The following is a 24,238-nucleotide window of genomic DNA, read 5'->3' as shown; positions in this document are numbered from 1 at the left end:
AAGGAAGAGAGAAGAGAAGAAGGTTTAAGAATAGATAAAGAGGAAAGGAGGGATTTCATGAAGATTTAGAAAAGATAGAGGAAAAGAAAATTATTCTAACAGGAAGAGCAAATGTCAAATCTTTATGAGCATAAATTTTTTTTGTTGTTTGAGACAAGCCGCAGCCCCGCTCTGATACCATGTAAGAAAAGGTATATCAGATTCATGTGAAACACCACAAATGCATTTCAGCTCGAAGAGGGAAAAAGAAAGAGAGAGGGAGATGCACAGTAGAAAAATCGGCAGCCATCCGTGAAGGATGCCTAGCCCTAATCTCATATATGAAAGCAAATATTACAATAGGTTTAAAATACAAATAATTTACAGAATTGCCATTACATAAAGAAACTCATTCTTAATATGAATAGACGCACGGATCTGGATCAGATCCAAATCCGACGACATCAAGAACACATTTTATCACAGGGCACAAAAGACCAAATTGCCCCAAGTTGAATAACTCCCGAAAGAACAAGGTGGCTTCTATTGAAGAATCCACACCAAAGAAAGATGAATCAATTAAAAGAAGACTTTTTTTCACTTGCTCAACTATTAGAGGCACTTCAACAATTACTCAAATCTCCATCTACATTGAGTGTTGTGATAGTCTCATCTTCTCCTCTAGGTATGTCTTCTTGGATCCTTGATTTGGGAGCCTCCTTTTATATGACAGCTCATAAGAATGGTCTATCTAATTTATGCACTAACTCAAAAACTACCTATGTTTTCATTGCCAATGGAACATCTCTGCAAATTAAAAGGAACCTTAGATTCTTTTCAAAAATTTTATGTACCAAAAGTTAGGGTTGCTCCACTACTAAATTTAAATTTCTTTTTCGTTTCTCAAATTTCTGATCATGGATGTAAAATCTCCTTCTTATCTAAGGGTTGATCCGTACAGGATCTCCCGTCCAGAAAATAGATTGGGCAAGCCATAGGAGGGAAGATCTCTACTTTATAAATTATCTAAAACTTCCTCCAAATTCTTTTTGTAATTATGTCTAAGATAAGAATATTGAAACTTGGCATAAAAGACTTGGACATCCAAGCTACTCAAAGATGTATCTTCTTCCTTTTGGGAAAAAAAATTGTAATGAAAAAAATTTAATTTGCAAAGATTATATCTTTGGAAAGATGAAATACATCAATTTTCCTAATAGAACTTTTGTCTCCAAAGGACCACTTAAATTAATGCATTCGGATGTTTGGAGATCCTTTATGGTCATATCAAAAGGAGGATATTCATATTATATTACTTTTATTGAGGATTTCACTAGATATGTATGGATCTACTTCCTTAACTTCAAATCCGACGTGTTCTTTTTCTTTGAAAAATTTCAAATGATTATTAAAAATCAATTTCAAAGCAACATTTTTATTCTTAGATCCAATTGGAGTGGTGAATACTTATCAAATGAGTTTCAAAATTATTTAAAACAAAATGAGATTTGTCACTAAAAGTCATGTCCTAAAACTCCCCCAACAGAATGGATTAACCGAAAGAAAATATAGGCATATTATAGAAACCACTAGGACACTACTTATTTCTAAAGATATTTCAAAAAGTTTTTGAGTCGATGCCGGTCTAACATCAACATATTTGATAAATAGAATGACCTCATCATCCTTAAAAAATATATCTACATATGAAAAATTATTTGAAAGAACACCCAATTTCAAGCGATTGCAAATTTTTTGTTGTAAGTGTTTTGTACTCTTACATAAAAGGCATAAATTGTCTTCAAAATTCATTGAATATGTATTCATGGGTTATGGAGAAAACCAAAAGCGATACAGATGTTTTGACTCTAAAAGTAACAAACTATATGTTTCTAAAGATGTAACCTTTTTTAAAAATGAAAATAGGTTTGAGAGAACCAAGGAAAACAAGAAAGTAGATTATACTTTTCTATTTAATCTCTTGCCACAAGAAGAGTTGACTTCTTGTGATGATTTTTTGAATGATAATTGTGATAATACCTTGAATGATAATGAAGATGGTGATAATAATGAGCATTCAAATGATGAGAACGTGGAATCACCTATAAGAAATGATGATATTGTTGATAAACCCATACAAATATATACTCGGTGTGAACAAAGGAATCTTCTAAGTGTTTTAGAAAAATATTCACAAAATTCATTTATAGGAGAAACCTCACTTAGAAGATCCAATCGTGTCTCCAACCCACCATGTAGGTTTGTAACTTATGACACATTGATACCAAATTATAGAGCATGTTTAATAGTTTTACGTTTCTATCATGAACCGTCGCATTATAATGAAGCCAAAAATCTTTCACAATGGGTTGATGCAATGAATATAGAACTAAATACCCTTAAAAAGGCTAAAACATGAGAAATAGCTTTATTACCCATAGGTAAGAAATATATAGGATGTAAATAGGTTTTTAAGGTTAAAATCAAGAGTGATGGGACTCTAAAAAGATATAAAGCTTGGTTAGTGGCCAAAGGGTATTCTCAAGAATATGGCATTGACTATGAAGAAACTTTTGCCCCAGTAGCTAGAATCACTAGTGTGAAGGCACTCATAGTCATTGCATCTATTAAAAAATAACTCATATACCAACTACATGTTAAAAATGCTTTTCTAAATGGTGAAAAAATGAAAAGGTTTATATGTATCCTCCGACGAGGATTTGTATTGAAGAAGGTAAAATCCTTAAACTTAAGAAAGCTTTGTATAGTCTTAAACAATACCCTAAAGCTTGGCATGATAAATTTAGTAATGTAATGAGTCATCTGTGTTTTCATTCTTGCTATACTGACACAATTTTTTTTTGTCAAAAGTACAGGTTCTAAAGTTGTTATTCTTCTACTTTATGTAAATGATATGATAATCACCAGAAGTGACAAGCAGAGAGTTGGTGATATTAAGAATATTTAAAAAAATTTGATATGTCTGACTTAAACTTTTTAAGATATTTCTTAGGCATTGAAGTTACGTACTCTCATAGAGGGTACATTCTTTCTCAAATGAAACTTCTTGTTGATATTTGTACTAAGTTTGACATCTCACGTGATAAGAAGATAGAAACCCCTGAAGTGATTAATGCTAAATTAAGGCTGAAAGATGGGACTCTGTTCGAAGATCCTATACCTTACCACCAACTTGTTGAGTCTCTCACTTACTTGTCTATCACTCGGCCAGATATAGCTCATGTAGTTCACTCTCTCAGCCAATTTCAACATACTCGGACCACTGTAGACATGAGTGTTGTATTAAGAATTGTTAGATATATCAAAAATACTGTAAGGGAGTTTTCTTATCATCATCTTATTCATTAGATTTACATGCTTATATTGAAGTTGATTGGGGAGAAAATCCCAATGATAGAGTCTTAACTACAAGTTTTTACGTAGTTTTAGGTGACTCTTTGATTTCGTGGAGATGCAAGAAGCAACAAAAAATATACCTATTTTTAACAAAAGCTGAATATCGTGTGATGGCTACGACAACTATGGAGCTTGTATGGCTAAGAAGCCTTCTCAGAGATATGGGGATACTAATCTAAAAACCTTTGAAGATGTGCTGCAATAATAAGAGTTCAATTTATATTGCAAGGGATTGTCAATATGTTCGTGATGAATATCTGAGAGGGACCATTGAGTTGTTGTATGTTACATCAGAGTACAAACTGGCTGATTTTTTCACTAAAGCTCTTTCTGCTCCTAGGTTTATTTTTCTCCTTAACAAACTTTTGGTTACTTTACCGTAAGTTTGAGGGAGAGTGTTAAAACATATGTATGTGTGTATATATATACTTATATATATACATATATTCATATATATATTTATTTTTGTCTTGTAATAGTTAAATGCACTATAGGGGCAATTCAATCTTTTCACATGTAAATAAATATTGTTTATTATAACAATATTTTTTTATTTTCTATTTTTCCTTTTTCTTTTTTCTTTTTATATAAATGTAATTAGGGAGACCAAATGGGGGCTCTATGGTCTTTCCAGAACATAGAGTCCTTGGGAGCTCCCAAGGACTCTTTTGGGAGATCCCAAGGGTCTCCCTCTCTCTTGTCCTGATTGTATAAATAGGGGTCTTCTCCCCCTATTCTTCTTATGCTTTTCCAAGTATATATTCAATAAAGAATATGTTTTTTATTTGTTTGTGTTGCCCTTTATTGACTCTTTGTATTGTCCCATAGTGGACTTGTGCTTTTGCACTCTTTTGCTTATATTGTGCCTTTGTGCTTTTGGATTGCCCATTATTGGACTTGTATGTGCTTTTGCACATTGTTCCTACAATTCCGCATACTTCATTACAGTATTAACAGCAGCATAGCATACTTCTAGAGGAGAATATAGTACATCTCAGGTACTTTGATCCCAAAACCGGGGAATAGACAACTGAGTCATTTACCACAACTATATAATGATTCCATCGTATACAATATATTGTGAAATTGATTATCCACTGAAAGGGAAAGCATCTTATTCACAAATAATCTCACTAGTGTCATGCAAAGTATTTTGCTTTTTTTTTCTTTTATTTGTTTTGGTTCTTTCAGTTTGAAGATGTTTTAGCTAGAACTTGTTAATGAGCACCAACATGTCATCATGAGTACCGATAACAACATCCATGCACAACAACAGATAGTGGAATGATCAACAACTGTATTAAGTATACTTCCAAATAACTGAAAATTTTGTGGACCAAACCTATGGACACTGATTACATATTCAAATAATGGAAGACCTGATAAATCATGTAAATGGAGAAGCATGGAACCAACATATAAGAGTTAGATAGGCAAATCCCTTAAAAGAATAAGTTCAATGTCAAGCTCAGACAGTAATTAACTTCAAAGCATCCAATCAACAGAAAAGAAAAGGGAATCTTAAAAAGAACAATGAAATTCAGATCGTTGTCACATGCACATGTAGAGATTGTAAAATATCTTGTCACTGAATTTTAGATGCCAGCTTGCTATTATCTTGTCACTGACATCATATTTCATGTTCTTCAGGGACAAAAGAACAATGATGACTATGACAACCAACATCATGTTTCACGATATTCAGGGGTAACAAAATGACCACAATCACAACAATGACAACAACAAGAACACATGATGTGTCCTATGTCACACGGACTCGGCTAAGGAGGTGCCGCACCCGAGTCGACACGGCCCGACACGGGTGCGGACTCGGGTGCGGCTTCGGACTCGGCCCGGACTCGGTCAACACCGAGTCGGACTCGGTCAACAAGTCCAGGCCGAGTTCGTCCACATTTTGGACTCGGTCAACTTTGACCGAGTCCAAAAATGTCCATTTCGACTTTTAAATTACATTTTGGATCTAGGTCGGGTCGGGTCTGGACCCGACCCAGATCCATTTTTTTTTTTTTGCAGCCGAACCCTAAAAGGGGTTTATCGACATGGGGAGGGGCTTACCCTCTCGATCTTGCTTCTCCCCTTCAGCCCCTGCAGCTTTCTCCTCCACCCAAGCCGGCGATCCAGACTCCGGCGACGGTACGTACAGGCAGCCACCGTCTCCCCCTCCGTCAACACTCAATAGGTACGTCGATTAACCCTCCCTCTGCTCGCAGCCTCCCTTGCACCGTCTGCTCGCAGAAGAGGGGCTTGGCCCCTCTCTGTGCCTCCTATTCACAGAGGAGGGGCTTGGCCCCTCCTCGTTTCACTTATGACAGGCAGGCCCCTCCCCCCGTACCCTCTGCTCGTAGAAGAGGGGCTCGCCCCCCCCCCCCCCCCCTCCCTTCACCCTTTGCTCGCAGAAGAGGGGCTCGCCCCCCCTCCCTGCACCCTCTGCTCGCAGAAGAGGGGCTCGAGCCCTCCCTGTGCGTCTGATTCATAGAGGAGGGGCTCAACCCCTCCTCGTTTCCCTTCTATTGAAAAAGTTCAAAGTAGGAGTGGGGGAAGGAGGGGGCTCGGCTGACAGGACGAGCCTTGCCACGCCGAACAACAGGGGAAACGAGGAGGGGCCGAGCCCCTCCTCGTTTTCCTTTTGTTCGGCAGGGGTAAGAACGAGTGGGCAGGACCCCACCCATCCCCCCTCCCTGCACCCTCTGCTCGCAGAAGAGGGACTCGGCCCCTCCCTTTGCCTTCGATTCAAAGAAGAGGGGCTCAACCCCTCATTTTCCTTCTGTCCGGCGTGGCAAGGCTGGGCCTGTCAGTCGAACCACCTCCTTCCCCCACTCCTTCTTACCCCTGCCGAACAAAAGGAAAACGAGGAGAGGCTCGGCCCCTCCTCGTTTCCCCTGCTGCCTTTGGCTTTTTGGCAAGGGCGAAGACCCCGGCACAGATAAGGTTCAGTAGGGGCTTGCCCTACCCCTCCTTTTTTGCGTTAGATAGGGGATAGCTCCTATTACTATTATTTTGAAGTGTTTATTAACTTTATTTTATTTACTTATTTTTTTTCAGTTTTCACTTTTCAGATATAATGGCGAGTTCTAGCGGTAGTGTCAATACATTTGGTTCAAGTTCTAACCCTGAATTAGAAGTTTCTCAACCACTTTGGAGGCTTGTGACAAAAGGGGTAAAAGTTAGTAGTGGTGGTGGTGGGAATGTGCAGTTTCATTGTAATCTATGTAAAACTGTTTTCACAGGTTCTTATACGTGTGTGAAAGCACATCTTTTGCATATTCGTGGTCAAGGAATTAGAGCATGTTCTGGGGTTGACAAAGACATGTTAAAGCAATTAAAAAAAGAACAAGAGGAACCTGAAAAGAAGAAAAATACAGAGATGAGAAGTGATTCGATTAATTTGTCTTTTCCTACTGCTAGTGATATACAAGAAGAGCTTTGAAAGAAAAGAAAGATGGAAAGCAATAAAACAATACAAGTGTCATTCAAAAACATGGCAAAAGCAGAAATTGATAAAAAGATTGGTCGATTCTTTTACTCAAGCTCAATTCCTTTTAATGTCGCTAGAAGTCCATACTGGAAAGATATGATTACATCTTTGGCTAATTGCAATTTGAGTGGTTATGTGCCTCCTAGTTCAGAAAAACTAAGAACAGTCATTCTTGCAGAGGAAAAAAATAGAATTGAAGACTTGTTAGACACTCAAAAATTTGCATGGAAACGACATGGAGTGTCGATTGTTTCTGATGGGTGGACTGATATACAAAGGCGACCACTGATAAACTTCATTGCTTACTCACTTAATGGGTCAATCTTTTTGAAGACTGTTGATGCATCTGGAGAGTATAAAGATGTTGAATATTTAAAGAGATTATTTGTCGAAGTAATAAAAGAAGTGGGTGAAGAAAGTGTGGTGCAAAACATTACTAACAATGCTCCAGTTTGCAGTCGTGCAGGAATGAATTTGGCAAGTGAAGATACATATTCACATATTTTTTGGACTCCTTGTGCAGCACACAGTTTAAATTTGGCACTTAAGAGTATATGCAATCCATCAAAAGATGATGCACATGCACATGAAATGTGCTTATGGATTGAGGAAATAAAACATGATGTTCGAAATATTAGAAATTTTGTTGTAAACCATCATCATGCCCTTTCTATATTTAATAGGCATTCTGATCTCAAGTTACTGAAAGTTGCTGAAACTCGTTTTGCTTCTCTCATTGTTATGATAAAAAGAATTAAGCAACTCAAGAATGCATTGATGATGATCGTGGTTGATCAAGATTGGGATTTTTATCGTACTGAAGATGATGTCAAGGCTCAAGCTATCAAAAAATGCATCTATGATGATTTTTGGTGGGATAAAATTACATATTTTGTTGAATTTACAGAGCCTATTTGGGAAATGTTGAGAGAAGTTGACAGAGATGTACCCATGCTTCATAGAATTTATGAAATATGGGACAATATGATTGAAAAAATTCAAAGTATCATTTTTAAACATGAGAAGAAAGATATTGCACTTGATGATTCAGAATTTTACAATCATGTACATTCAGTTTTAGTGAGAAGATGAGATAAAAGCAATACACCTTTGCATTGCATGACACACTCTCTCAATCCAAAATACTACGCAAAAAAATGGTTGACAGCAGGTGTTGGTCGTGTTTCTCCAAATGAAGATCCTGAGATATCAAGAAATAGAATGATATATTTGGGAAGACTTTTTAATGATCCTCACATGTTTAAGGTTATAAATAGTGAGTTTGGCAAGTTTTCTACTGGGAGATTTGATTCTTTAGCAGCACTTGTGGCAATGGACGAGGAAGATCCTCTTAATTGGTGGGCAACATATGGATCAGAGACACCAAATCTGCAACGTCTTGCAATGAAGTTGTTATCCCAACCTGCTACATCATCTTGTTGTGAAAGAAATTGGAGTACATATGCTCAAATTCACAACATTAAAAGAAACAAACTCACTAGTAAAAGAGCAGAGGATTTGGTTTATGTTCACTCAAATCTACGATTAATTTCTCGCCGCACCAAAGAAGAGTATAGGTACTATTTTTTTGTATTCAAAGTTTGTATTTAAATATTTGCATTCAAAGTTTTAAGTTAGATACTAATATAGTCATTTTTTAATGCAGTTGTGGACCATCCAAGAATTGGGATGTAAATCCAGAATATTTTGACTTGGAGGGAGAACATAATTTACATACTCTCAACATGGACTACCTCGATCCTGTTCTTCCCTCTAATTCAGACGATGAGGCAGATTTATGATAAGTTTTGTTGTTTATCACACTCACAAGCTTCTTTATGTGTTATATTTTGGTAAGTTTGTGTTGTTAAGAATTGTTTTTTTATTTTTGCTTTAAAATTTACAATCTTTATATGTTAATTTATTGTTATATATAATTATATATATTTCAAATATATATATATATATATATATTTATATTATATATTTTTTAATATATATATATATATATATCCGAGTCCCCGTGTCCAAATTTTTTGGAATTGCGCCGCACCCGTGTCGCACCCGCACCCATGTGACATAGGATGTGTCTATGTTAGTTCCATATTTTCTATTAAAACATTAACTCAAGTAAATATACAGACAGTATGCAAGCCTTTGAGTTATTTAATTGTTCATAAAGAACTATTAACTCAAACAAATACACTTATAAAATATAAACACGTGAGGATTTGAATGGTGACATTTGTTAACTCCAATAAACATACTAGACACAAACACGTGAGCTTTTGAGTTGTTTAACTGTTCATAGAGAATAACTATAATACACTTCTAAAATAACCATACGTGAGTGTTTGAATAGTGCCATTGTTTAGAAGAATGAACATGCCAAAAAATATCCAGTGTGCAAGCCCTGGGTTATAAGCCATGCCCCCAAGTAGAGGTCTGGATAACAATGTGTGAGACTATCGGATCCACAGGAAATAAGGCAAGGTTACTTCCAGCCATCAAGTGGCTGGAAAACAAGTGGTTTTTATCAAGATTTCAAGCACCTTCCCAGCCACAATATGACCAGAAAGAGGCAGTGCTGCTCAGCAAGGACTGAAAACACTTCATTTACAGGCACTCCATTGGCCAGAAAAAAAAAAACCACAAGAACGCATGCAAGTAACCTTTGGATTCGAATTACAAATTATATAACAATATTTGCCAACCTGAACTTTTAGTGTGTATTTTGTGTAGCAAGCAAGAAGTAAGCATGGAACAAGTTCCTGAAATGATCATTTGCCTGCTCACCAATGCATTTTCAATAGTTATTTACTTGATCAACTTGCATCTACAGGTTTGATCTCCAGTAATGAGCTCATTAAGGATAAGCAAATTAATAGAACCATGAACCCATTTACATGCACTCATGAAGATGCACACATATGCACATGCACACACTTGCACGCACAGACATGCATGCACAGGCACACACACACACAACCGTACGTGCATGCACATGCACACACACACACACAAGATAAAAGATAAACAGTTTGTTACTGAAATTAAAAGAATGGCAGAGAGAGAAGAGAGAGAGAGAGAGGTTACACTCGATCAACACGACCAGCTGCTGCAACAACAACAACTACGCCTTCATCCCAAAACAATTGGGGTCAGCGATATGAACCAAAAAAGAAATTCATTTTGGGTCTTCCACATGAATCCTTTTCCTCCAATCATTTCTATCCAACACGACCAGCTGCTGCACAGGCATTTAAAAGACAAATATATATGTCTGCCCATTTGGTTTTACTTCACTTCTTTTCATTTCTTCCAAAAGCTTCAACATACAAGAAAAGACACAAATTTAAATGCATAAGAGTGTCCAGTACAAGAACAGTTACCATAAAATATGATGAATACAAACTTGACCAGTTAATCTTGCTTCAACTACTAAAAGCTTAGCCACAGAAATACCACCGTACATCCAAAGCCTAGGCATGACAGATGGAGTATAACACATGTAAAACCTTTATATGTAGACATAATCAAACCATGCATCAGAAATGGTTCCCTACACGTGTATCTAAGATTTGTTGAAAGCATAAAACAAGAATGGAAGCCTCGAAAAATAATAAAGATCAGGGTCATTAAACCATATCCAACCTGAACTGCAGCATCCAAGTTCTTGCATTTTCCACACGTTGAGATAAGGAAGTTATATAAGGGAACCTGCAATAAAGAAAAAAGAGAATTATGGATAAAAAAGATTCATGTAAGAAAAAATGGCAACACTATCAAAATCACATAGGCAAGCACAAAAATGTGCCTATATATAGGATGCTTCTATGGTGGTACTGTACCACCATAACTTGCGGTGGTACACACTTGATTTACATAGATCTAAGCTCTAAATGCAAAATCTAACCTTTGGATGTTGTTTAGCATGTTTTATTTACTATATCCATGTGTTAAAGTTTAATTAAACATGATGTTTTATACCATTTTTAAACCACCCTTATCTTCATGAATTGTGAGACGTTGATTTTTCACCATCTCAAAAATAGAATCTTATGGTGCATTGGATATGATAAAACCTTAAAACCTTCTAACATACTAAATAAATGATGCTAGACACATGAGTCCAGTTAGATTTAACACTTGGTGGCTAGATCCATACAAACAAGAGTGTGTATCACCGTATGGAATCATGGTACAGAACCACCATATATTTTCTTGTATATATATATATATATATATATATATAGAGAGAGAGAGAGAGAGAGAAAGAGAAGGGGAGGGAATTATTGGCTACATTCTAGAGTACAGTACCATCTAGCTGAATCTCATAGATGTGACCTTTATTTGGCCAATTTGACCCAATGAATGCCTTTAGCATGGTTCATTATTAGGAAATGCATATTGGATCAGGTGGTTTCAACATAAAAATATGATTTTATGGTAGTGAAATTGGATGCATTGTAGACCATTGAATTTTGTAGCCCCTTAGAAAATCTGATTATACAACAAGAGTGGATGATCTAAAACATGTTTTTGACTAAACAAACCATGCAAATCACATCTATAGGACGTGATTCACAAAAAAAAATGAAGGAACGGGCAATTTCTGCTATACAGTACAGTGCCAATATTTTTTTTTCGACATAGAAAGCTGGGGTTAGGCGGACCCCTACATGTTTATTGAGAACTATTTACAACTTTACAAATTTACAGAGGAACCCAATCAGGGTTCAGGTTACACCAATGCCTGTCCCCCTCCGTGGTGGCTAAAGTGGGGGTTTTCACCAGGGCATTGAACTCTTTGGGAACATACTGAATTAAGCACCTGTCAGAAATCCATAACGGATGAATAAGATTCATCACATGGGCATTATAATTACCTCTATCTTCTAAGCATCTGTTAATGAGGTGTACTTGGTCTCTTCTCGATGATTGTAATATAGCATCGTCTTTGTTTAGGAGTGAATATTAAGCAGTGGTAAATAGAAAAGCAGCATTGCAATGAAACGTTCTTCTCTCCAAATGGATGATTCATTGGAATTTTCATTCGCAATTCTGAAGATATGTGCATCTAGTGACGGTGAGCATGTTTGTCTGCGACAATGACAGCAGCTAAATTAACAAAATGAGGACAAATCCTCAGCCCTCCCCCCCCCCCCCCACCACAACTTCAAAATAACACAAATACTACAATTCTTACATCGGGAACCAATCCCATTGCCTTCATCTCATCTCTGAAGAAGAAAGCGTCTTGAAGGCGACTCCCCTTCATCGTCCCAACGATCAGCGAATGAAAAGTCTCTCTTATCGGCTGCACCCCATCCAACATCATGTCATCATACACATCCCGCAACAAGAAGTTCCTGAATCGCTCGATGCAGATGCAATTAAGGGAAACAATAAGCAACATCCCTTGAATACCCAAAAGAAAGCGTATCCATGTCCTCCTCCAATCCCGAGAAATTCAATCCTTTACCTTCTCTGGGCGATCAGGGAACCCAAAACAGTGTTGTATTCCGATACATTCTTCGAGTACTCCTCACTATCAGGACCAGAACAATAAGGAGCAGCGAAGCAACGAAGCCCCACGAAACCACGAAACCACGAAACCACGAAGCCGCGAAGCCGATCGTTTCGCGTACAAAGAAAGCAGACGCTGCCCTGAAAAACAACAAGATTGGAGAAGTACCCAAATGCTTAATTCTAGTCCTCGTCGATTTTCCCTCACAAACCCATTCATCATTCACCACAACAAGAACCCCAAAAACATGAATAAGCGGCAGGCTATGTCTCAAAACAGAGAGAAATACTAAAAATTTTGTTTCAGAGACAGTTACCCATACAATCCAAAAAAGCAAAACAGGATAAAAAACAATAGGTATGAATACCAAGAATGAATAGATCATGAGAACTACATAAAATGCAGGAGTGATAGACAGCAGAGGGATTTCTTGCCTGAGGATTGCATGAGGTTCATGATGGGCGTCTTCTTGGAGAGAGAGAGAGGGGGGGGGGGGGGCTCGTCCGCTCTCTGGTCGCAGCGAGAAGCAAAACCCTTGAGGGGTTTAGGGATTTGTTGACCACAGCAGATCAGTTCATTAGTTGGGCTGAGAATCAGGCAGGGCGCGGGTTATGTCACAGTGATACTTGCACTCGTGTCGTGTCCTTTATTCAGTTTTTGGAAGCAAAAATGCATGAAATGACGTGTCTCGTGTGCTTTTAGGTGTGTCTGTGTAACCAATGTTGTCAGAATCGGTATTGGCCCTGAATAGATTTTCAAAATTATTCAAAGAATCGGCCGATTTCGGTTCTAAACTAGATCGAAGCATGTTATATGTTCCCCCAAGGACATGAAGGTGCGTGTTCTCGGGTCAGAATGAGTGCCACGTATGTAAGCACGTGGGACTCGTTTCCCCGAGTATGTATGCATCACTTAACATCGAAGTCTGGTGCGTTTGCAAAGACTTAAGTATCCTTTCCCGCCATTAGCGCCATGAAACGACATTTCGAGTAATGTACCAAAATCTTCTCCAACCAGAAAATGGAGGATAACCTTTTGTTTTCACCCTAAGCAGTAAACACCTCTGCTTGAAGAGTTTCAACCTCGAAATATGTCGCCCTCTTAATTCTGAATCACCCTTACACCTCCGGAGTAGCACCCTTTGTCGTCGTATGTTGGTGGAGCACTTTCTACCGTTGTTTGCTGTCGGACCACCTTTTACCGTCATCTGTTGTCGAACCACCCTTTGTCGTGCAGCTGAGGATCTATCAAATATTAAATCAACAAGAGCAAATGCAAAAGTATACTCTGCAACTGGTAGCTTCATGTTCTTCTGTAGAAGTTCTGACAACAACTATGTATCAAGGGTCAGATCCAACATATCTTTTGCAAGCAAATGAGCTCATTCGTAATGGCAGCCCACTGCACTATTCAAATCGATACAGTTTCTCAAATGTTTGTTATGTTCAATATTGTTTCAATTGGTGGTTGTACATACTCATCGAAGATAAATAATTAAAGATCTTTACAAATAATGGGTTGACCCTGCCAAAATAAAGGTGATTCAGTTATTTCTAATGATCTTCGAGTTATTATTTACCATGCCAATAAAAGTAATGATTTATAGTATTAGCATGTTTTGACGTGATTAATACGACAAATATCATAATAGTTGACACTAGCAAACACATAATATTTGTTTACAATGATTCATACTTCAAATAATATGCAGCGATTTCAATAGAAATTGCTAACTAAGCAACGATTTGAACACACAAATCGATGTACATATCGCATAATATACTACAAATCAATACGACAATTCAGCATAATCGCTTATTCATATTACAAATCGATATGATAAACGTAAGTACTGTTACGCCTCGCAAACCCTGGACAACAGCAATCGTGGTAACTTCATCAATCATAAATACAAATCGCGAAGCCTGATCCATCAGATATTGAAGACGGAAAGCAAACGAAGAACGATGAGGAAGAACTAGAGATGAAGAAGAAGGATGATGAAGAAAAGGAAAAGCAAAAAAAGGAGGAGTATGAAAACTTGATATACATATCCCATAATATATTACAAATCGATACGGAAATTCAGCATAATAGCTTACAAATCGATATTAACAAACAAAACAATATCTCTCAAATCGATAGTATATTACTACAACCGCGATTTGCGTTATACTATTCCAATATTTTATATATAAAGGCAAATCGTTGTGGCCGACATAGACGTCATTGCATAAATCGTCAACTGGAATACATGTCTCACAAGGCACATCGTTTTTTTACAACGAGCGGGATGTGAAACGATGTTTCTTTTATAAATGAATGACACATATTTTGGTAACAAAGCCAAATTGACACGATTTATGCTTTATGACTTATGAGTTATGATTTATACATTTAAAGCAACAACGATTTATGATATATAAAAGTTACCAAGATTTGTACTCAAGTTTGCTAGACCGTACAACGAGGTTTATTGTTGAAGCCCAAACGTTAGAACGACATGTACTTATGAAGGGTGCGATTTATACATCGATTTATAAGTTTGAATCAGCGATTTATACGTTTAAATAAGGAACGATTTATACATTTCTTGCAATAGAGATTTCTAATTGTAACGCCCCGGATTTCCAAAACAAAGCTAAGTTAAAATTTTCATGAATTTCTTTTTTTTTCTTTACAACGGAACTTAGAAAAACTTTTAGCAGTGGAATTAGACGATAATGAGTTGTCATTTTTAGAAAACTCTGAGCACGTTGCAGGTATGTGGCCAAGCAACTCGTTGACCACCGGAGTGTTCCATTTTATCGGAAACCCCATGGTTATTACAACATCACTGCTTGAATAAGCAGTATGGGTTCAATAAAAGGAAGCAGTACAACTCTGTCTAGAGAAACCCTGGAACTCGATGTCGTCTTGCTCCGGATATCGCAACGCAGGTCCAACACCTGAAATATCCATAAAACGGGGTCAGAACCACTGATGGTTTGATAAGCATGCAGTCATACATCCATTCAACTCAAGTACAAATAATGACCACTCAGGGTCGCAATGCGTAATAACGATGCTCAAGCCTCCAAGACTTAGCGTATATCGCAAGAGCCTCTGTAGGGCTATGAGTTTGAACATTCGCTCAAGTCTTCATGACTTAGAGCAAGCTTTTTCAGGGCTTTGATTTGAATAACCACTCAAGTCTCCACGACTTAGCCATGACCTCTTCCGGGTCTCAAAAGGATGTCTATCTCAAGTTTTTATACTTGGCACATTTGTATCTCACGCATCTAAGGACAGTTCCTCGAGTTTCGCTTAGTCGTGTGAATACAACACGGTTCTTTGCCCAGTCGGTCCAGTCGTATACCGAACATGACACCTTCACAAAGGTTATGCAGGACTGACTCAACACGTCCATCCACTCATACATTCAAGCATCGTTGTACCTAAGCTAATGCATTGTTTCGATATTTAACCTCTTCCACCCTTGGTACGCGGGCAAAGCATTGTACAGGCATCAACGCGATGTTCTTGGGGTTGATTATTCTATGTATTTTAGATACCCCAGAGGCATGTTGACCCTATCCATAGTAGGGCAGTGTGTTTCAACTAGGAGAACCCTACTAGGCCCATATTTGGATGCATCCTCTACTTGCACTAGTTGGGTTTAATCTTTAGATCTTAAGGATAACCACGACCCCCAAACCCATGAGTGACTGAGGCCATCGTGGACTCTATCAGGTCCAAACTAAAATACGTGTCACTCAAGGTTGTACCATCACTCTCATTCCACAGTGAGCATAATTCCTGAAGGGGTCTGTCAGTCTTACAATTACTTGGATAGAATTTGCATGTCATTTAGGCAGCTCGTGCCTTAGCACTACGGGAGTATGTACCCGACCTCATTCAGTCTGCCCCAACACACTCATTACTGAGGCGATACCCCTAACACGATTTTCAACCGCGGGGTAAGTGCGACCTTAAGTCTTATTCATATGCATGCAGAACACCGCTCTTGGCACTACGACCACCACGAGCATCACACCTCTTTTGGGTGGAAAATAACACACTCTGGCTCTTCGGCCCTTACAAGTCTGGTTGCGTAATTGTTCTCAATGAGCATGCATATGACTTGATCTAAATAAATCGGCTACTCGGCGTATTTTTACGCAACGAGTCCAAACCTAGTCAAGGCGCAACCTCTACTCCGGCTCAGCGACCCTTACGAGCAAGGTGTCCTTGCAGGCATAGAGATACGAGCCATTCTGGCATCGTTCCTTCAACAGACATCATTATGTCGTTCCATTGGTTTCGGCAGCTCTTCTGCCAACCATTTTGTCAACACCTCCTCTGCTCTATCGGCAGTGGTGCGACGAACCCTTCTACGTTGTAGAAGGCAAACCATGAACTGGGTAGCACTCTGCTATATGTCAGAGTATCTTGCTATGTTCTTTCTGAGCTATTCTTAGCTTCTTTAAAAATTTCAGCAGCACTTCATCTTTTTTATGGAGAAAGCGTGTGTTTCTTTTATCCATTTCAGCGGCATCTCCCCTCTTTGGCGGGAAATCGCTACGCTTATCTCGGAAAATGGATGTACATTGTTGTGCGTACTTTGCATCCATCAAGGTTGCAGGAACCCTGGGTTATAGCCAGGTCATGCGTAATTGACTTAGTCTTTACGTAAAAAACATTTTGCCAAAAAATGAAGCCTTTCCAATAGGGGCTTCATTTGTCAAGCAGAATCTTGAATGAGGAGCGGTCAGGGAATCGCATAGGCGATCTGGAGTTGATCTTCATTTGAACGTTCATTTACGCACCGTATATTTAGTATAAGCAGAAGCCTTGGTGTCATTCAACGTGACGGCGTAAGTAAATATATTGCAGAAAGCAGACGCCTTGGCATCATAGGACACGACGACGTAAGTAAATGCATAATTGGAACTGCAGTAATCGGAAATTGCAGAAAGCATGAGCCTTGGCATCATACGATGCGATGTCAAAGGTAAATTACATAGCATGTGCGATATAGGATGCGTCGACAAAATCAACAGATATACACCTAGATCCGTATCCAACGATAATTACGAGGCGAGCGGATGAACACCGAAGTGTTTTAAAGGGCTCAACCAAGAACTAGGGCGAGATACCATTTTGAAGAACACATATACTGCGTATTTGAACATATATATATATATATATATATATATATATATATATATATATATATATATATATATATATATATATATATATATATATATATATATATATATATATATATTCGACGATAGTTACGAGACGAGCGGGTGAACACCGAAGTATTCTGAAGGGCTCAATCAAGAACTAAAGCAAGATACTACTTCAGAAAGTATATGTTATATACAAACAAATTAAATACTTGAGAGAGATGGATCAACGAAGCGAACTTACTTCAAATCGTGGAAGAAACGACTTCGAGTTGTTGCTTTGGCTTTGAGCCTTCCTTCGAGAGGTCAGACTAAGTCAGATGAAGTTGACTTAGTTGAGAAAGAGGTAGAGTAGGTCAAGCTACTCAATCCAAGTGGTTTGAACCAAACAGGGTTCGGTCTAAGTCAACTGGGTTAAGCAGGTTCGAACTTAGCTCAAGTAGGCTAAGCCTGGGTTCAGAAATCCAAACCGGAATCTAGACCAAAAAGGACTTTGACATTGACTTTAAACCAAACCAGGTTCAAGTCGAGTCAATAGGGTTTGAACTAGGTCAAGTAGGTTCATACCTAGGTCAGGTGGGTTAGGACCAAGTCAGACAGGCTCAGTCTAAGTCAGGCAGGCTTAGACCAAGTCAGGTAGGCTCAGACCTACTAGGCTAGGTAGGGGAGGTTTAGGAGAGAGAAAGATGAGGCAAAAGGAGGAGGGTGTTATTATCGCAAAATTTATACTTTTGCGAGTCAAACTGACCGTTAAAAAAGATTTTGAAAATAACTCGCCTTCGTTTTTAAAATGCGGGATAATTTCGAAGAATGGGACTCGCTTGTCGGTACGAGGTTCAACCATTCCTGGCGCCTTTACCAGGGGTAATTGAACCAAGGATCAATTGTATGCTTAACTTTGCTCAACTTGCCTAAATCATGTTCTATTTCCTAAATGCACAAAGAATCAGGCATGTGCTATGAATTTTCTGAAAATGCATATTTGAAAACATGATGTTTGCTTTGATATTTGAAATACTTGGAAAATTCTTGGAAAATAAACTTTTTGAAAATCGTGAATCATGATTGAGATACTGTATCTGAAAAAGTGAAAACCGATTTCTGAAGAATCTAGAGATTTCGTGAAAAAAGAATATTTTTGGTGAAAAATAACACACTCTGGCTCTTCGGCCCTTACGAGTCTGGTTGCGTAATTGTTCTCAATGAGCATGCATATGACTTGATCTAAATAGATCGGCTACTCGGCGTATTCTTACGCAACGAGTCCAAATCTAGTCAAGGCGCAACCTCTACTCCGGCTCAGCGACCCTAACGAGCAAGGTGCCCTTGCAGGCACAGGGATACGAGCCATTCTGGCATCGTTCCATCAACAGACATCATTATGTCGTTTCATTGGTTCCGGCAGCTCTTCTGCCAACCATTTTGTCAGCACCTCCCATGCTCTATCGGCAGTGGTGCGACGAACCCTTCTACGTTGTAAAAGGCAAACCATGAACTGGGTAGCACTCTGTTATATGTCAGAGTATCTTGTTATGTTCTTTCTGAGCTATTCTTAGTTTCTTTAAAAATTTCAACAGCACTTCCTCTCTTTTATGGAGAAAGCGTGCGTTTCTTTTATCCATTTCAGCGGCATCTCCTATCTTTGGCGGGAAATCACTACGCTTAACTCGAAAAATGGATATGCACTTTTGTGTGTACTTTGCATCCATCAAGGTTGCAGGAACCCTGGGTCATAGCCAGGTCATACGTAATTGACTTAGTCTTTACGTAAAAAACATTTTCCCAAAAAATGAAGCATTTCCAATAGGGGCTTCATTTGTCAAGCAGAATCTTGAACGATGAGGGGTCAGGGAATCGCATTGGCGATTTGGAATTGATATTCATTTGAACGCTCATTTACGCACCGTATATTTAGTATAAGCATAAGCCTTGGTGTCATTCAACATGACGGCGTAAGTAAATACATTACAGAAAGCAGACGCCTTTGCATCAAACGACACGACGACGTAAGTAAATGCATAATTGGAAGTGCAGTAATCGTAAATTGCAGAAACATGAGCCTTGGCATTATACGATGTGACGTCAAAGGTAAATTACATAGCATGTGCGATATAGGACGCGTCGACAGAATCAACAGATATACACCTAGATCCGTATCCAACGATAGTTACGAGGCGAGCGGGTGAACACCGAAGTATTCTGAAGAGCTCAATCAAGAACTAGGGCGAGATACCATTTTGAAGAACGCATATACTGCGTATTTGAACATATATATATCCGACGATAGTTACGAGACGAGCGGGTGAACACCGAAGTATTCTGAAGAGCTCAATCAAGAACTAAAGCAAGATACTACTTCAGAAAGTATATGTTATATACAAACAAATTAAATACTTGAGAGAGATGGATCAACGAAGCGAACTTACTTCAAATCGTGGAAGAAACGACTTCGAGTTGCTTCTTTGGCTTTGAGCCTTCCTTCGAGAGGTCAGGCTAAGTCAGATGAAGTTGACTTAGTTGAGAAAGAGGTAGAGTAGGTCAAGCTACTCAATCCAAGTGGTTTGAACCAAACAGGGTTCGGTCTAAGTCAACTGGGTTAAGCAGGTTCGAACTTAGCTCAAGTAGGCTAAGCCTGGGTTCAGAAATCCAAACCAGAATCTAGATCAAAAAGGACTTTGACATTGACTTTAAACCAAACCAGGTTCAAGTCAAGTCAATTGAGTTTGAACTAGGTCAAGTAGGTTCAGACCTAGGTCAGGTTGGTTAGGACCAAGTCAGATAGGCCCAGGCTAAGTCAGGCAGGCTCAGACCAGGTCAGGTAGGCTCAGACCTACTAGGCTAGGTAGGGGAGGTTTAGGAGAGAGAAAGATGTGGCAAAAGGAGGGGGGTGTTATTATCGCAAAATTTTTATTTTTGCGAGTCAAACTGACATTTAAAAAAGATTTTGAAAATAACTCGCCTCCGTTTTTAAATTGCGGGATAATTTCGAAGAATGGGACTCGCGTGACGATACGAGATTCAACCATTCCTGGTGCATTTACCAGGGGTAATTGAACCAATGATCAATTGTATGCTTAACTTTGCTCAACTTGCCTAAATCATGTTCTATTTCCTAAATGCACAAAGAATCAGGCATGTGCTATGAATTTTCTGAAAATGCATATTTGAAAACATGATGTTTGCTTTGAGATTTGAAATACTTGGAAAATTCTTGGAAAATAAACTCTTTGAAAATCGTGAATCATGATTGAGATACTGTATCTGAGAAAGTGAAAATCGATTTCTGAAGAATCTAGAGGTTTCGTGAAAAAAGAATCTTTTGGGTGGAAAATAACACACTCTGGCTCTTCGGCCCTTACGAGTCTGGTTGCGTAATTGTTCTCAATGAGCATGCATATGACTTGATCTAAATAGATTGGCTACTCGGCGTATTTTTACGCAACAAGTCCAAACCTAGTCAAGGCGCAACTTAGAAAATCGAATTTGGAACATGGGAAATACTTGAAATATCATTGGCAAATCAATATTTATAGAAAATCGATTTTTTTGAATAAGACTTAGAAATTTGTTGAGAAAATTGATTTTCTGATTTGGAATTGAACTTGCAAATGAATAAAATGAATGAATATGGATTTGAAGCACTTGATTTTGAGGAATTGAGGAAATCCTTTTTTGTATTTTTAAGAAATGCAGTGTATTTTGAAGTTAGCCTAAGAGTGTAGCCTGAATGTGGCTAGTACGAAGATTACAAATCTAGGTATCATTCGTATTCTGACTATAGCCATAAGTACAAATTTCACTAAGTTTGTTCACTCCATAAGAGCTAGTGCAAGTGCCATTCGTGTAGACTATAGTGAATTGGTAATAATATGCATGAATCTCATACATGGCAGTCATATATCAAAGTTTAAAACTATATGCAACGCATCCTATTTTATGCAGGAATTAAAATTCTTATTCAAAATTAATTATAATTTACATCACTAATCAAATTTAAATACAGGAATTTAAAAGAAAGTAAAGTCTTTAATGTTCCTGCAAAACTAGAAAACTTTATTAGTGAAGATATGTTGGCTTTTCTAGATTTATCTAGTAATATCTAGAACTTACTGGATTTTGCTAGATATAAGCCATTTCCCATGATCCCCTTAAATAAAAATAATAAAATATGAAATAAAATTGAATAAATAACAAATTTAAGATATAAAATTTCGAAATTGGGGTTAAAATGACCAAAATACCTCTAATAGCAAGACTATGGCCTTGAAATGAGGGTTTTCAGAAAGATATTTTATAAAATGTAACTTTTGAAATGCAAATAATGACAAATTAAACTAAGTAAGATATGACATGATTAAAAATATGAAAATTAGCGTTTAGAATTTCGAAATTGAGGTCAAATGACTAAATTGCCTCCGATAGCAAGATTATGGCCTTGAAATCAAGGTTTTCTAAAATAAATTTTGGTAAAAACTTGGGATTTATGATTGAAATAAACACAAAATCAAATATGAAACACCCTAATATGATTCTAAACATGAAAAAACCCTAAGAACATGAAATTACACATGAAAATCAAGAAATATCCCAAATATCATGATTTTGGCAGTGTTTTTGGATCTTTGAGGTACTCTGTTTTGCAATTTGATCAATTTAGGCATCAAACGGATTCCAAATTTCATAAACATTGGTACCTGCACTTGTTATGTCTCTAAAATCATATTGAAATCATAAAAATAATTTTTTGACATTATTTTAATCCAAAAATTGCATTAAAAACCTAAAATAAGCTATTTTTAACCTAGGTCACAAACCAGTTTCAGAGTTAGACCCGAATCAGGGGTCAATCCTCCATGAAAACTTCTAAATTTTTACAGAGATAAACTAGGAAAAAAAACAGAGATTTCCCAATTTACAGATCGGAAAAAACAACTCCGGTTACGGAGAAACCCTTCCGGCAATCTGAACTAAAATATAACAAACCAAACATGAGTTAAAACAGACACTTCCAATTGAAAATTCTGACTCTGGTTAGGACTCTGGGACAGAGTCCTGATCAGACTGAAACTCTAGATTTCTGAGAAATTTGATAAACAAAGGAATTCAGAAGCGACACCACCTAAATGGGTCTCATCTGAGAATTGAAATCGATTAAGATTTGAATCTAAAATGAATCCAGATTGTTTTCTGAGAAAATATTTCGAAATATAAAGTCCTGGGGTTGGAAAATGAGAGAATGTTGAATAAAAACCCAGGTTTTGAAATTGATTTTTGAAATAAAAGCTTTAAAACTCAATTTTGGATTGAATATTTTGAAAACAAGAATGCTGGATCTCGAAAATGAGATGTAATGACATGTAATGCCATGCAATGCGATGAAATGGTATGCTGAATGCATGCAATGATATGCAATGACACATGAAATGTAAGCACTGGATGAGAGTGAAAATTTGGAGTGTTTATAGGGAGTCGATTTTTTCAAAGGGGGAGGGCCCCTATTTATAGGTTTTTAAAAGGCATATTCCATGGAATATGCTTTGGCATATTTTTTGGAATATGCTTGGAATATTCCTTGGAATATCTTATGGAATATTCTGTGAATATTTTAGATATTTTTTGAGAAAAGATTATCGTGGGTCCCACCAAGATTCTCGTAAGTCCCGCAAAAATGTCGACTTTTCGGCATTTTTTTTTCGAAAAAATTCTGAGTACGCCATTCTCTTCGTATTGACGTAACTAAGAAAGTTGGCTCAAGGAAATCTTTTGATTTCGTTTAGGTATGAAGTTATGGCTTCCAGAGTGTTTGAGCATATATTCGCAAATCGATGAATATCCTAAGTATAACTTGCTCACAGGAATTGATTTGTTTCGCATTCTGAGAAAAATGTTATTTTTACCAGTAAATGCCTCATGAATTTTATTCAGATATTTTCTGAAAATTGCGGGTCTTACACTAATTGTTGATGATAGCGATTCATGTGACAACTATTTAATTACAGGTACGACGCTTTAAAGCGATTTTCATAGAAATCGCTAAATGATTAACGATTTGAACACCCAAATGTCCACCTCATGTCGCTACAATTGTTATTCCTCACGCACAGGTTTCAATTACATATTACAAATATCTAACCCTAAACCTAAACCCTAAATATCCTACTAAACCCTAAGCCTTAAACCCTAAACCCTAAACCCCAATCCCTACAACATAAACCCTAACCATAAACCATAAACCCTAAACCCTTTTCCACAAACCCTAAATTATAAACCCTAAACCTTAAATTATAAACCCTAAACCTCAATCCCTATAACATAAACCCCAAATGCTAAACCGTAAACCCTTAATATATTACTAAACCCTAAACCCTAAATATATTACTAAACCCTAAACCATAACTCCTAAACCCTAAACCCTAAACCATAAACCATAAATCCTAAACCGTAAACCCTAAACCCCAATCCTTACAACATAAACCCTAATCCCTAAACCTCTAAACTCTAAACCCTAAACCTCAATCCCTACAACATAAACCCAAAACCCGAAACCCTAAATCTTAAACCCCAAACCCAAAACATCGTGTTGATTTGTTCTTTAGTAAGTCTAAACATCATGTTGATTTGTTTATTGTTTTTCCTTTT

At 37.6% G+C, this 24,238-nt stretch overlaps 1 protein-coding gene and 1 pseudogene across 1 annotated transcript in view; both read right to left on the bottom strand.

Moving 5' to 3' along the window:
• LOC149843078 (pentatricopeptide repeat-containing protein At4g35850, mitochondrial-like) overlaps nt 1-13,728 on the bottom strand; it is a 51,982-nt pseudogene extending 38,254 nt beyond the window's left edge.
• LOC149843076 (E3 ubiquitin-protein ligase RGLG2-like) overlaps nt 10,594-24,238 on the bottom strand; it is a 163,913-nt gene continuing 150,268 nt past the window's right edge. The window contains exon 13 of the mRNA XM_089999582.1: nt 10,594-10,612. The gene's annotated coding sequence lies outside the window, so the exon portion shown is untranslated. The remainder of the gene's footprint in view (nt 10,613-24,238) is intronic.

The sequence above is a fragment of the Nuphar pumila genome, chromosome 3 (genome assembly GCF_984573655.1).
Source record: "Nuphar pumila chromosome 3, dmNupPumi1.hap1.1, whole genome shotgun sequence".
NCBI lineage: Eukaryota > Viridiplantae > Streptophyta > Magnoliopsida > Nymphaeales > Nymphaeaceae > Nuphar > Nuphar pumila.
Note: the sequence above shows the minus strand (reverse complement) of the source record. Positions and strands in the feature narration are given on the sequence as shown.